Genomic DNA, 14,299 nt, shown 5'->3' on the forward strand with positions numbered 1-14,299 from the left:
AAAACAAAGCACAAGAGATGCCATTACCGTTCTTCCGTTCCTTTCCTTTTTTAAAGTAGCCTCAGGGTTAGAGACTCTGGATCTGGTAGGGCTGGAATCCAGTTATAATGTTATATGAATGTCCTAAGTCACGCAATACAGGTCTTGTAGGTATTGATTAAAGTGCAGCTCAATTAGTTACTATGGTCCAGCTCCTTTGGCAGATGCTGCTCTAGTCGGCTTTCTAGCGAGCCAGAAGGAGCGTTGTCCTACAAGCATTTGTAGACTTCTAATTAAAGATAACTCAGTTGGCTGTTCTGAGTCATGTTGAGATGCAGATTCTGTCTCTTGATTGTCATAGGGAACTTAGACTTTCTGCTTGTACTCTTTTAATTGGTATACTGGGGGGTCCATCACATTTTTAGGCCTCGCTGTAGCCTGAACACAGTACTTATCTTCATTTAAGTGAAGTTAAAACCCAACATCTATTTGTCATTGACCAGAATATTTAACCATTCAATCACTGCTTGAGATCAATGATCATTTAGATTACTGTACTAATTAATGATTTTCAATCTCTTTCCTACATTTAAGTATCTGCTTCATAATCTTATTTATTTATTTACCCAATTAACTAATTCAAGTGGTACCATAATTACAGGTAGAACAAGGGTATAAATGGTCTGGCTGAAGTTTTTCCACATCACAGATAATTAACATTGATTCTGAATTATGTTTTGGCCCCTTTTCAGCTTTTAAGGAACACTACTAGAAAGCACTAGTCAGAGGAACACAAGGAATAAATAATAATCTCCTCTGCACCTCTTCTTTCCAAGCCTGTGGGAACACACATGAAACCATTACCTTCCTCTCTGTAAAACCAGGTTTAGGTAATAGAAATCCCTACACATTTGATGGCTACAGCAACTCCTGTTGAGTAAATCTCTCCATGTCACTCTGTCTCCTTCCAGATAAATAGCAACCACTGAAAGAGTACCTGGTTTCCCTCTGTGTAAGGATAACTATGTAGGGCAGGTAACCAACATCCTCATTCCATCCTCCTTTTCCATCTTCCTTTTCCATCCTCCCTTTCAAGGGAAGAAAAACACTTTGCTGTTTTTTTCCTTGTTCCACCTCTAGTCCCAATCCATTCTGCCTCTTTCCTGCAGTTTTTCTATAATAACCCAAAACCCCCCCAAAAAATCCACACATCTGCTGTCACTGTTCACGTGGAACTTCTGCACAGAATGCAAATTTTTCATGAACAAAGTAATTAGCTAAGCTACAGTCTAGTTCCCAGCATTATTTCCACTGTGTAAACGTTCAGGGCTGGTGAATTGTAAAAGACAAGCTGTCGAGGGACCAGGACCAGAGGTCATCTTGCTCATCTGATGGTCTGGCACATATAAACCACAGTAACATATACTGTCTTATTTGCTCTTCTTCTGGCTCCATGTTAGAAATCTGCCTTCTTGGTGTTCAAGCTTCAACAATATGTGGGAGAGGGGGAATTGTTCCTTTGCCAAGGCCCCTTTTTTCTCAGGAGAATGCCCCATTCATGAGACTATGAAGTTTTTTTGCCTCTCTTACTAGAGCTGTTCCATTCTTTGTGAACATACACAGGTCAGGGACGGAAACAACCTTCTTAGCAGTGGTTACATTTGCTCACTAGATGGAGAGGCGAGAACTGAACCCAAGGTTCCTGCCTGCCATCTGCCTTCCTGCTGAAATCATGCAGATTTTATGTTATGAGAAGTAAGTCTCTGTGTGCAGGGAAATGAGGGAACTGTAAGAAATGGTTGGTGTAAGTGTTGAACTCAGGCATTGTGAGATGCAGATGGACACTCAGCTTAGGACAACCTGTGGAGAGGCAAGGTGGAATACACATTTATTCTCCATGTTTCTAACGGGAGGCACTCCACCAAGACAACCAGATCCTGCAGTTCCTATTTTAGGTCCTGCAGTTCCTATTTTAGGTATCCAGAATTACACCAGACTTCGTATAGGATGTGTGAGGTCTTCACATCTGCATCTTGAAACTGACCATCCTGTCTACTGTAAAAAACTGCAGTAGCTGTGATTGACTGATAGACACAGAAGGAGTGAGGGGCAAGACTAAAACATTTTCCTACATCAAAGGGGCTCCAGCATGGAGCACATGTGGCTGCCTGGTGGCCAGCCACTCACAGACAAATACGAGATCAGCTCTTCTGTGGATCACACAATGTGGTTCCACAAAACGGTGAGCCCTCTCTTCCCATCCCCTTACAGAAGTTAACTCTTTTTAAATGGAGAATTGCGACGCAGTATTGACACAAGGTAAGGGACAAGAAACAAGCAGCTGACCCTTTCCACTCCTACCCTACTAGTGCCTTCATCCTGTCTGCTCCTTCAGCAATACCTTTATGTATTCATTCTTGTGTTTCTTGGCACAGAGACCCTAGAGCAAAGTCCAGTCTATATCACTCCTTTCCCTCAAACCACTGGCACACCAAGAAACACCAGGTGCTCTACAGTGACATAAAAACAGGAGTCAGAGCAGCAGGACAGACACCTCATTCACAGCAGAGCTGGAGGCCACGGCCACCACTACTTCCTCCTCCCATCTCCATTGTCCTGGCCCTGTGGGGCTCTGGGAACAGGAATGCACAGAGGAAAAAGGTGGAGAACTGTGATACTTGGCTGAGGGTCCACCCTGTTGGGACTGACTTTTAAGCTGGTCCTCAGAAGGTCTGTCTGGCCATTTCCTTCCCACCCCTCCCTCCTGCTAAGCTTGCAGTTTGTCAGGGGAGGAGTATTCAGTGAGTGTATCACACGTCACAGCTACACCAGGAATTGCAGTTAGCTTATTTTTTTACAGATGCACAAAGTTTGCCTTTCTCAGATCAATGGAAACCAAATCCATTATTGTCTACCACAGCTCTATTTGCAATGAACACAATAGGCTGGCAGTTTATCACAGCAGCTATCCTAGACATCCATAGGCTATCCTCATATCTTTCCTGCAGGGCCAAAGGGCCTCACAGTTGTCTTAGCATTTAGATTTTCTGTGAGCTTCAAAGAGAAGATATTATTAGTTATAAGGTATTCAAGTACCAGAGGACACCTGGGAGGGGCCAACGTCCTCATGTGCGTAAGCAGAGCTAGGAGTGGGACACGGGTGGTCTGTGCTGCCTCTGAACCAGCAGACAACATTGTGGGTACCCCTGCAACATGCTTCTCAAGGAGTAGTGGTTTTAAACTGAAAGATGGCATGTTTAGGCCAGATACTAGGAAGAAATTCTTTACTGTGAGGATGGTGAGGCACCGAGGTTGCCCAGAGAAGCTGTGGATACCCCAACCCTGAAAGTGTTCCAGGCTTGGTTGAATGGACTTTGAGCAATATGGTCTATTTGAAGGTGTCCCTCGCTGTCTCAGGGGGAATTGGAACTAGATGATCTTTAAGGCCCCTCCTAAACCAAATCATTCTGTGATTCTATGATTCCATTCTGTGCTTCACCGATTGCTCGAGGTATTTAGTGATCCACTGCTCCAGGGTCTAAATTCAGCTGCAATATTTGTTAATCAGCGTCAGCATAAAAATAAGCAGGGATTTAGTAGCTCCTGTGGGTTCGGGCCGCGGGGGCCCACTAGGTGGCCTTCCAGTCCTCGGCATGGCCGGGAGGTAGCGACAGTGCCACCAGCCTGCTCAGGTTGACAAAGGCCACCAGGGTGTTCTTGCTGTCCACTGACTTCTGATTCTTGCAGGAATCAAAGCTGTATAATTGTTTGCTCTAAACGTGTATTTTTTTCTCATGAATTTTCTCAGATATGCCAATTAAAATCTATTTTTTTTTTAGCTTCATATATTCTGGTGGGAAAAGGAAAGGGAGAGGAAAGACAGAAACCTTTTTCTTTGTTTGGACTATTTGGCAGGGCTAAAGCACGACTGTCTGCTTTGGCTCTTTAAACCACATATCACATCTGTAAAAACATAGTGGCAAAAGGAGGAAAAAATAATCTGCAATGCTTTCCTGGTGGTTTCTGTGAGGCTTTCATGTAACCAATACATTTTCATCAATTATGCATTTAGGTCACAGGAAGAGTTGGTTGAAGGAATTCCTTTGCCATTTCAAAGTTGCTGTCAGGAAGAAAATATAGCCAAGCTGACGGAGCTAGAAGAAATGTAGTTTTGTTCTCCTGACCTGATATTTTTCTTTCCACTTTCTTTACCATCATTTCTATTTGCATAAGCATTTCCCCTGGCATAGCAAAATCTGTGTAGGGAATGCACAGAGGCCCTTAGAGCATTAAAAGGTCTTATTTTGCAATGGCAGTTCTAAAATATATGTAAACAACATTAGAGAATTGAGTAAAAGGCCTTCCCTGTAAAACATTTGGTCAGTTGTGGAAAAAAGCATAAGCTCCTTGGTGGGCAGCATTACCATATGTAACCTCTAGGCTTTTGTGCAATTTACAACCCCAAGTTTGGTGCTTAAATATCCTTTTAAAAGTATAATGAGAATTAAGTTCAAAGGAACAGGTTCCACTGTAGCCACTGCAAAGAACAGGCAACAGCTACTGAAAAATGCCGGAGAAGACCTTAAAATCTTACCTCTTCCCTATTCTGGTGATCACAGGAGTCTCAGAGCACTTGCTCTTTTTTCTTGCGAAAAATGTCTGAGAACTTGTGGAAATGCCTCTGATGCTGTGGTGCTTAGAAAGTTGAGCAGGGAAGCAGAAATTGAGGGGACTTTCCACCACTACATTGTTAAGGAGGCTGATCCTCCAAACCCTGGCAAAATTAACATGGGAAAGATGGGAGGGAGAAGAGAGAGATTGCTGCAGTTAGTAGAAGGAAGCTCTGCATTCCTACCCTTTATCCCAACTCTGCTTATGTATTTTACTTACTTTTCTTAAATGTACAAAGTATTACCAGGCTTGGGAACAGAGACTAAATGGAAGTTTCCCACCTCTGAAGCAATTGTGCTGGAGGTTTCCCCTTTGCGTACTGAGGCCCAGCATCATGCATTCCTGTGCCCCATCTTCAGCAGAAAGGGCAAAGGCTGCTTTTCTCTCTGCTCCTGGCCTGAAGGTTGGGCCAGTCCCTTGAGAGACAAGGCTGTGGCTGCTGAGACCTCCATGACGAGGAGATGATGCTTTTCTAGTGCATCACATCTTCCTTGGCTCATTTACCTGAAAGTAAGTAGGCTGTGACATCCAGCAGTGCCAGAGCACCAGCTCAGGCTGGGGAGATGCCAAAAGGTGTGAGGTGGGTGACAGAAGGGTGGCTTGGCCAAGACAGACCAAGCTCTCCCACGTGCTGGAGGCTGTCTCGATAAGCTTATCGAGTTGTGGCAAAGCACAGCACACTTGTTTAGAGCTCTATAGCTGGCTGTGAAATATATGGCTACACAGCAGGAGGCAACTTGGACTATCAACAACCCTGCCTGCTAGAAAGAGTGGAGAAAAGATCAGCAGAGGGTAAGTGTTGTGCCTGTAGAACCAGAATACCCCAGGACCAGGGTAGTATCTTAACCTCGTACATATTGCCCTGTACCAGCTTGTTTGGAATAATGTATCTGGCAGTGAGTAAATAGATTTCTACTGACTCTGAGGGATCTGAGAGAGGTGATGAAGAATTTGTGAAACCTCATTTGAAGTTGTTATGGAGCAAAGTTGCTTATTACAAAATAGGTACTGTTACAACCTTGGGCTGAGGTATCTCTCTGCTAAGAATGAAACACAGAATATGCCTCTTTAATCCAGAACAATTTTTATTAATTTGTTTTCATTTTGGAAATGAAAGAGCAGCGAAAAACCAAGTACTACTTCAAAGGTTAAATTTAGCATATTTGAACTATATATGCATAAACATTTAAGATATTTAAATTGATTCTCAAAATAGTCTCTCCAGCAAGAAGAAAATCTCCTAACTGGCTTAAAAGAAAGAAAAAAAAAGTTAAATTCTGCAAAAATTAAGGTTTCGTATGCAAAAGTAAGAAGTTTGCTTATGTTTATGAAATAAATCTGTCCTATGAGACAGGGCACTTGGAGGCAGGGCTCTTCCATACCTTCCTCTTGGAGGTGTCCTACTTTCTGCAAATGCTTAATATGCATTTCACAGTATGAGAGTGACTTTAGCATTGGAATGGGCTGCTGAGGGAAGTGGTGGAAACACCATCTCTGGAAGTGTTCAGGAAATTACTGGCTGTGGCACTTAGTGCTGGGGTTTAGTTGACGTGGTGTTGTCCAGTCAAACATTGAACTCCATGATCTTGGAGGTCTTTTCCAACCTTAATGATTCTGTGATTCTGGGGAAACCTCTAGAACTTTAACCTGAAGCCTCTGGTCCTGCTGCTTCCTAGATTTCTTTAGTAAATTGTTAATTATTTAGTCAATGCTGACCAGTAAGAATATGAAAAAAAACCCCAAAGTTTTCTCTGATACCATCTGCTAATCCTGATGTTCTCCTGAGTATGTCTCCTAAATCACTGGGTTGCTGACTAGGCTTAAAAAGCAAAAACAGCATTTCTGAGAGCAAAAGTCTTAATTTCCTTTACTTGCCTTGCAAATACAATTAAGTGGATCATTCTGAAGGAAAAAATCTTTTTGTGACGTTTTTGTGGGGAAAAAGCACTCCAAAATATTGCAGTCTCCCCCCACCCAAGAATGTGGTTTTATTGCTTAGGCAACAGCATAAGTCATTTCTCCAGCTCCTCTTAACCCCTTATAGGCACTTCGACTCGGATCTTCCTGTTTTTTCCAAGGCTGTATCTTACTTAATTGTGGGAATAAAGTCTTGTCCTTTGTTAGAGTAAGTAGTAAACCATCAATTTACTTTGTGGGGCCTAAGATTTACAACCTGTTTATGAAAGATAAGAAAAATCAGGTTTTGAAATTCCCACTGACAAATTTTGCAGGAGTGGAAGTATTAGCTTTGCTCTTCTACTTATTCATACTAGGAATAAATTCTGATTTACTTTGCTCCAAACCTTGTTTACTTTCTCTTTTCCAGCATTGCTATCAGCTAGAAATTACCTTTAGCCCTAGAACTGTATTTTTTCTATTTCTGTGAAATAGTATATATTACAGTGTGTTAAGTGCTTTTAAGCCATAGACTGGCAGATGCTATATAAATATTTATCTTTGTTATGATTGCGTAAAGTAGAAGACTCAGAAATATATGAAAGAAAAAATAAAATAGCCCCACCTTCTGCCCTTAGTTTTCACATATATTTCATAATCAATTCAGCAAAAGAAATCCCTCACAGAAAGAAAATATTTAAACTGCCTTGCAGCACAAAACAAGGCTAATTTTACTTCATGTTAAATTCTCAGATTTACACTCACAGTTAATTCAATTTTAAAATGACATTTGAAACAGTTTATCCCAAACAAATGTAAGTGAAGGGTTTAATAAAAAAGTACCCTTTTATAGTCTCTTCTGCAATCAATCCGTATTCTTCTTTGCTTGGTTGAAATGGTGTTTATTTAGAATATTCCAGCTAGTGGGATGGTGGAAATGGGAAGGATGTCTTTCTTTGGGGAAAAAGTCTATGTGGCTCTCAGCAGAATGTGTGTTTGCTGGACTGTGCTTGCGCTATTGTTCCAAAACTACTAAAGTTTACTTAGAAAACCCAAAGCTTCAGAGGCCAGGTGCCTTATATTATATGCTTGAGTGTTTCTTCCTGACTGAGTTGCTTTTCCCATTAGACTTTTTTGTCCCATTCCCATCTGAGGTTTGTTTCCTGTTCCTTTTCATTTCACCTTAGCTTTTCACGCAATGACATCCAAATAGAAAGAGACAGTCATTGCCATGGTTTTCACTCTAAGACTGAACTTCCTGGCTTTTATGACTTATAATCAATCCCATAATGTCCCGTGATTTCTATGTATGAGTGGCAAGAAGTAAAAGGGAGTTTATTTTGCCTGTATGCAGACAGGCCAACTTTCACACATTAGGAGCAGCAACTAATCACCCACAACATTTCCTAAAGTTTATGGTGCTGGCAGACAGCTGTTTTTGTTCCGATCTGATGGTTTCTTTGCAGACTCCTGCTGCCAGCAGTGTCTCAACCACTTTACTAGTTGCTCCAAGCACCGCACATCCTGAGCTACTGCCTTTAAAGCTCCATTCCACTTTATACAAACAAAAGAAAACTAGACTGCCAACAAATACTAAGGAAACAGGCATATTGTTACTATAGCCATATGCTGCACCAAAGGGAAATTTCAGTTACCAACACCTAGAACTAAAAGAAGAAAATTATAGTATGTAGGCATGCTTCCCAGGCCCCTCAATAAAAACTTTTAACCTTACATTTTGTTTTGTTTTGTTTTCCCCCTTTTAAATCTTGGCTCTTGAAGGGATAAAAAAGCCCTAAATCAATTGTTTATGATATAGGAATTAAGAAAAATTTACCTATACTCTGAAAGTTAACCAATGCTACTGTAAATGTTTGAATTCCACTCATGCTATAAATGTATAGAAGTTTGACATTGCCTAAGTAATTGTTGATAACAATATTTAACAGCTCTTTAATATTTGACTTGATTAATGTGCAGCTTAAGAGACTGTGGAAAGCACTCATTTCATCTCTGCAATGCTGGCTACACAGTTTTGTCCATAATCTCCTATCTGCAAAGTTGTTCTGATGCTTCCTGTCTTCAAAGACTTCAAAAGTATGTTCTTGAAGCCAGGAATATACCCTACTGCTGACAGTCCAAGTGCCTGTCCTTAAACAGAGCTAGTGTTGGAGGACTGGCATCTTATGCTATGGATAGCATGAGACTGAGCTTGCAAATACTGGTGTGAGGCACCCAGAAATGTTCCCTTTAATGAGTTCAACCTGATGATCAGCAGCCTGAAGATAAAACCCTCTAGGTATGAAATATGTGAAAACCTTAACAAATTCAGCAGGTCTCTGAACTGCAGTCAATTGTTAAATACAGGAGAAGAAACAAGTGGATTGAGGAAGGGGAAAAATTCCATGTAATTAATCCATTAAACAATAACTTATTGTCTCCGAGTAGTGAGGTATAAAAATCTGAACATTCAAAGTAGATTCACTTTCTTTCTCTCCCACTGATACAGACACATTTGTAATCGTGTATATTTGTTCAGTACAGTCATGCTGTTTTTAACTTTCATCTAATTATTATTTATATTATAGCAGTTTCTCGGAGCTCAGTCACAGACCAGAAGGCTACTGTGTTAAATATAGAAGACATGCAAAAAAATGTATTGAACCACAAAGATGATAGGAAATCCACTCAAAAAATTCAGTATTGTTTTTCCAGTTGGGTTCACCATGCTTCTAATTAATCTGCTACAAAAAAAGACGGTAGCATGCATAGTATACTAAAAATCAACAAAACCCAGATCTTAAACAATGTATGATTTGTCAGAGCATCTAAATACAAGTTACATTTTAAAATTAATTGAAAAGCTTGAATAAAATGCTTGAAAAGTATTTTGTTAAAAATATTACAATCACAGGTTCAATAAGTAAGGAGTGAAGGCATTATTTTGTCTTTAATGTGAGCAATTGTGATTATATGAAAAAAAGAACAAGTCCCTAATGCAGGAATTTGGGTGAAATTCTGTGGGTCCTCCATTATAAAAGAGCGCAAACGTGTCAGTTATAATGACCTTGTGTTGCATCTGAGGCACGTAGATTTAAAAAAACTTAAATAAACGAATAAATAATGATTATTTTGGAAAGTATCTAATACACAAAAGAAAACATTGTCTCAAAAGACATCAAAAAGCACCTTTCTTGAGAAGTAAACATCTGCTTGGCTCTCGCAGAGCTGCTGGGAAGGATTATCAGAGGCTGCTTACCTAGACATCAAGAGATGTCCTCCTTCTGGGGGAGGTTTAGATTGGATATTGGGAAAAAAATTCTTCATTGAAAGGGTGAATAGGCATTGAAAGAGGCTGCCCAGGGAAGCGATGGAATCACCATCCCTGGAAGTGTCCAAGTGGACATGGTGCTTAGGGACATGGTTTGGTGGTGAACACAGTGGTGCTGGGTTAACAGTTGGACTCTGTGATCTTAGGCATCTTTTCCAACCTAAACGATTCTGTGATTCTTCAAGTGGTGTCTCCGATGACTCAAAGGCACTGGCATACCTTCTGCTGTACTCCTTTCCATGACAAACTTTGAGTTACTACAGTTGGACAATATCCACTGCCTCAGCTGGAGAGCAGCCTGTGGTCCCAGCAACATCTAGTGCAATGTAATGTTATGGTGATGATGGGTTTGATAATCAGGTAGGAGGGACGAAAGAAGATATATCATAGCAATGTTTTAACTGCTAGCCACAGGGCACAGTATAACCATACTTGTAGGTGCAAGGCAGGCACTGGAAATCAATTTGACATCAACTAGATTCCTGTTAAATGTGTTAAGTGTATTCATATTGGGAATGGTGCCAATTGTTTTAGGATTCAGGCCACATCACTCTAGACCCCAGAGAGATGTAGTGCCTCCAACAAGCCCAGCAAGTGCAGGCTCAGCAGAGCTCTGCTGAATGAACTGTCTGTGCTCCACTCCTGCACTTCACTTTCAGCCAGTGCGCTGATTTCCTCCTGCCCCGAGGAAGACAAACATCTCTAGTGGTGCTGCTCTTGAAATCTCAGAGGTCTCCTGCTTTTAGCTGTCTGTCTGTCTGAGGAAGGTCACTGTGGCCCCAGCAGTAGGAAAATGGGCTCAGAATTAAATGCAAGAAGGAGTCACAGCTGAGGCCCTCCTGTGGGGCCACATAACAACATGCATCCTATCGATCAGTGCAAGGAAAGATAGATAATCTTTGAGGAGCAAGTATTTGCACCCTTCATGTCAGGCACCTGACCTGGGTGCCTGCACTTCTGGGATCCTCTTGCAATCAAGGAGACAGCAAGCCTCTCCTCTGAGCTGTCTGCTGGATGTGTGTGCTGTTTCTGCACTGGCTTCCAAGGGAGGCAGCATCCCCCATCTGGAAACATAAATGCTTTGTGTCTTAAATGCTTTAAGTAGATCGTGTGGGAGACTCCCTCCTCTGCTCCACGTCCTCAGTGAGTTGGCAATTGGCGGCAACACACACAGGTGAGAGGAGAACAAAGGAAATCTCCTTTAATTCTGGGAGAAGAAAAATAATGCTCTATTTTTCTTTTAAAGTATTCAGGATTACCAATTCATTTATTCACAGTACTTGGTTTTTAATCTGTCAGGGAATAATGAGCCATTATTTTATACTTATGGGAAATGACACTTTCTAGTACCTGGTATTTGCAGCTGTCAAATTATATATGTCAGTATCTGTCACTCTGCAGCGTTACTTAACGAAAGAGCTTAGCATATCCCAATGAGCTTCTACTAGAATGGAGAAAAATATTAACACCTTTTCTGGCAATTGTAGGGGCTCACTGCTTTTTTGGCATATTCACTTCTGCTCTATATGGTCTCACCATATACAACCTAGGCTGCGTTGTCTCAAGGATTGTAACAAGCCTTTTAAATGCACTAACATACAGATTTCTGCTTGAATGGAATATTTTCCTTTCTTAATTCAAACGACTTAATGAAAAATGAAAAGTACAGCATTAAATCAGAGAGAATCAGAGAGAATCACAGAGTAGTTAATGGAAGAAACCTCTGGAGAACATCTAGTCCAGCCCCCCTGCCAAGGCAGGGTCACCTAGAGCAGGTAACACGTCCAGATAGGTTTTGAATGTCTCCAGAGAGAAAAACTCCACAACCTCCCTGGGCAGCCTGTTCCAGTTGTTCCAGTGCTCTCCCATACTCCATGGAAAGAAGTTTTTCCTTATGCTAAGGTGAAACTTTCTGTAGTTCATTTTATGGCCATTACTCCTTGTCCTGTCACTGAGCACCACTGAGAAGAGTCTGGCCCCGTCTTCACACCCACCTTGGAGGTATTTGCATATATTGATGAGATCCCCTTTCAGTCTTCTCTTCTCAAGACTAAACAGGCTCAGCTCTCTCAGCCTCTCATAAGAGAGATGCTCCAGACCCCTAATCATCTTTGTGGCCCTCTGCTCCTGGAGTTTAGTTGGAGTATCCAACTTAATAGCTGATCCATGCACAGAGACAAGACCCTTCCTTGGTAGATATTCTTTAAACAAGCTTTCCTTTTTTGTCACAAATTCTGAATATTATTCTACGTTGCAAACTGATGTCTATTTTATTACCCTTATCTGCTGCAAAGAACAACAGCTTACCTAGGCATCATTTAACAACACCAAATAGACAAGCGTGTGGTTAGCACACAGGAACAACTTTGCTTTTAAGGCTCATAGCATCACTATGATTTAAATAAAGCAAAAAGAACAAAAGCCAGATGAATCAGAGAGCAAGGAATAGGTGATGCTGCTCCAGGGAAGAAATATATTTTTGCCATACTCAAAGGCATATTAGTATTTTTTGATTTTTTTTTTTTTTTTTAATATAAGAAAGGCTCCCATGTCAACTCATACACTTCACTATTGAGCTTTCCAGGATTACCAGGGCTTTTGGGCTTTTCATGCAATCCATAGACAGGACCCTGGTCCTGTCTTAGAGACATGAATATATCCTCAGGCTAGAAACTTTTAAATGGGCAACATATGGGATTTCAGCCTAGGCCCTTTGCTGCAGGATGGACCACAGCCTGACACCTTGATTTTAGGGAGGATGACTGTAGTAACTGTATTTTTTAGTATTGGATTCTGTGTATTCTACATGATGTGTTAACTTTTATCACTGGAAAATCTGTGAGGGAGAAGTGTTCTTTCCTCAAGTGAGTCATGCAATGGAAAATTCCTGTTGAACTTACATGACCAAACACAGCTGCTCCCCATGTAAAATATAAAAAAATTAGATATTTCAGAATCAGAGGTTCTATATTTTAAAGAAGATCCTATTTGCTGGGATTCCCTACCTCTGATACGTGGCATTTGCCAAATCCCATTACACTATAGAAACTTAAGAAGTCTATGAGCTTACCTGTTTTCCATGGCTGGAAGTGTTCAAGGCCAGGTTTGATGGAGCTCTGAGCAACCTGGTCTAGTAAAAGGCGTCCCTGGCTGTGTCAGGGGGCTTGGAACTAGATGATCTTTAAGGTCCCTTCTAACCCAAACCATTCTATGGTTCTATGGTTGAAACAATGAGTTAGCAGCACATAGGACCGATCTACCAGAAGCCTATTCCCACCTTCCTTCTTGCCTAGACATTTTTTTCTACAGTTCAAATACACATCACAGAAGGACTCAAGTTAATGAATCTTTCCTTACACTGAATAGAAACTGATATAGGCACAGCTGAGTCATGAGGATTTCATGAAGAGTTCTGCTGATGACTCTGGCAGATGACACCCACAGGGCAAGGGAAATCCATATGATAGAGACCCTACAGACAGCCAAGAGCTGAAGAAAGAAGCAGTGCATAAAGCCCTAGAAACTTAAGCTGGTTCCTAGTTCCAGTTTAATCATATCCACAAACATCTGTGTCATTACACAATATATTTAATCACAGAAATCATTTAAGCTGTTCCCTTGGTGATACCATCTTAATAATTGAGCAGAAAACCAGCTCCAATATCTTTCTTTCCCCATAGTATTACATATGAAACAATATATGTCTGTGAGCTTATAGCTGAACTGGAAAGACAAATTGAAGATAAGCAATACTACAAAGGAAAATAAATCATTGGTGTCATGAGTTCACCAAGCACTGCTGTTAAAAGAAAAAAAAGATTTTCTGAAATTCTACTTCTGTCGCTTCCCTGACCAAAACTGGTTATCAGATTCAAACTGAAATTGAATTGAAATTACTTTATATCCTGAAAGTCAAATTTTCAGCGAAATTTCTATTCTTAAATAGTACTTCTTGGACTACTTAAAGCTTCCTAGAATTGTCTGAGGTACCTTAAGAACAGTGATTCCAGTTGTTCATTTTAGGATGTTGATTTACAAAACATTTATACCAAGCCCTTCATTTATGCTTATGTTGACAAGAGAAGTTAAAAGAAAAAAAAGTACCAATATTCACAGTAATTGGAATGTATCTTAGCAATATTTCAGATATTAGCCATGGGATTAATCTGACTAAACAGATATCTGCACTGTGGATGTCTGCTATATCTGAACTAATTGCCTTTGGCTTACTCCATATGGAAAGGAATAGAGGCATTACAGCACAAAGTCTCATCCTAAAGTCAGCATCTAAAATACATATCCAGTGAATCTCACCACATATCTGATTCTTTCTGTTAGTGAAGGAAGAAATATGGAGTATTGAGATGAGCTGTAAGCATCTATGGGACAGAAACCTAAAGTGAAATGAGAGGAATTCTGTGA

This window comes from Empidonax traillii, unplaced genomic scaffold (genome assembly GCF_003031625.1).
Source record: "Empidonax traillii isolate 1590-97213 ecotype Southwest subspecies unplaced genomic scaffold, ASM303162v1 scaffold282:size975252, whole genome shotgun sequence".
In the NCBI taxonomy this organism is placed as follows: domain Eukaryota; kingdom Metazoa; phylum Chordata; class Aves; order Passeriformes; family Tyrannidae; genus Empidonax; species Empidonax traillii.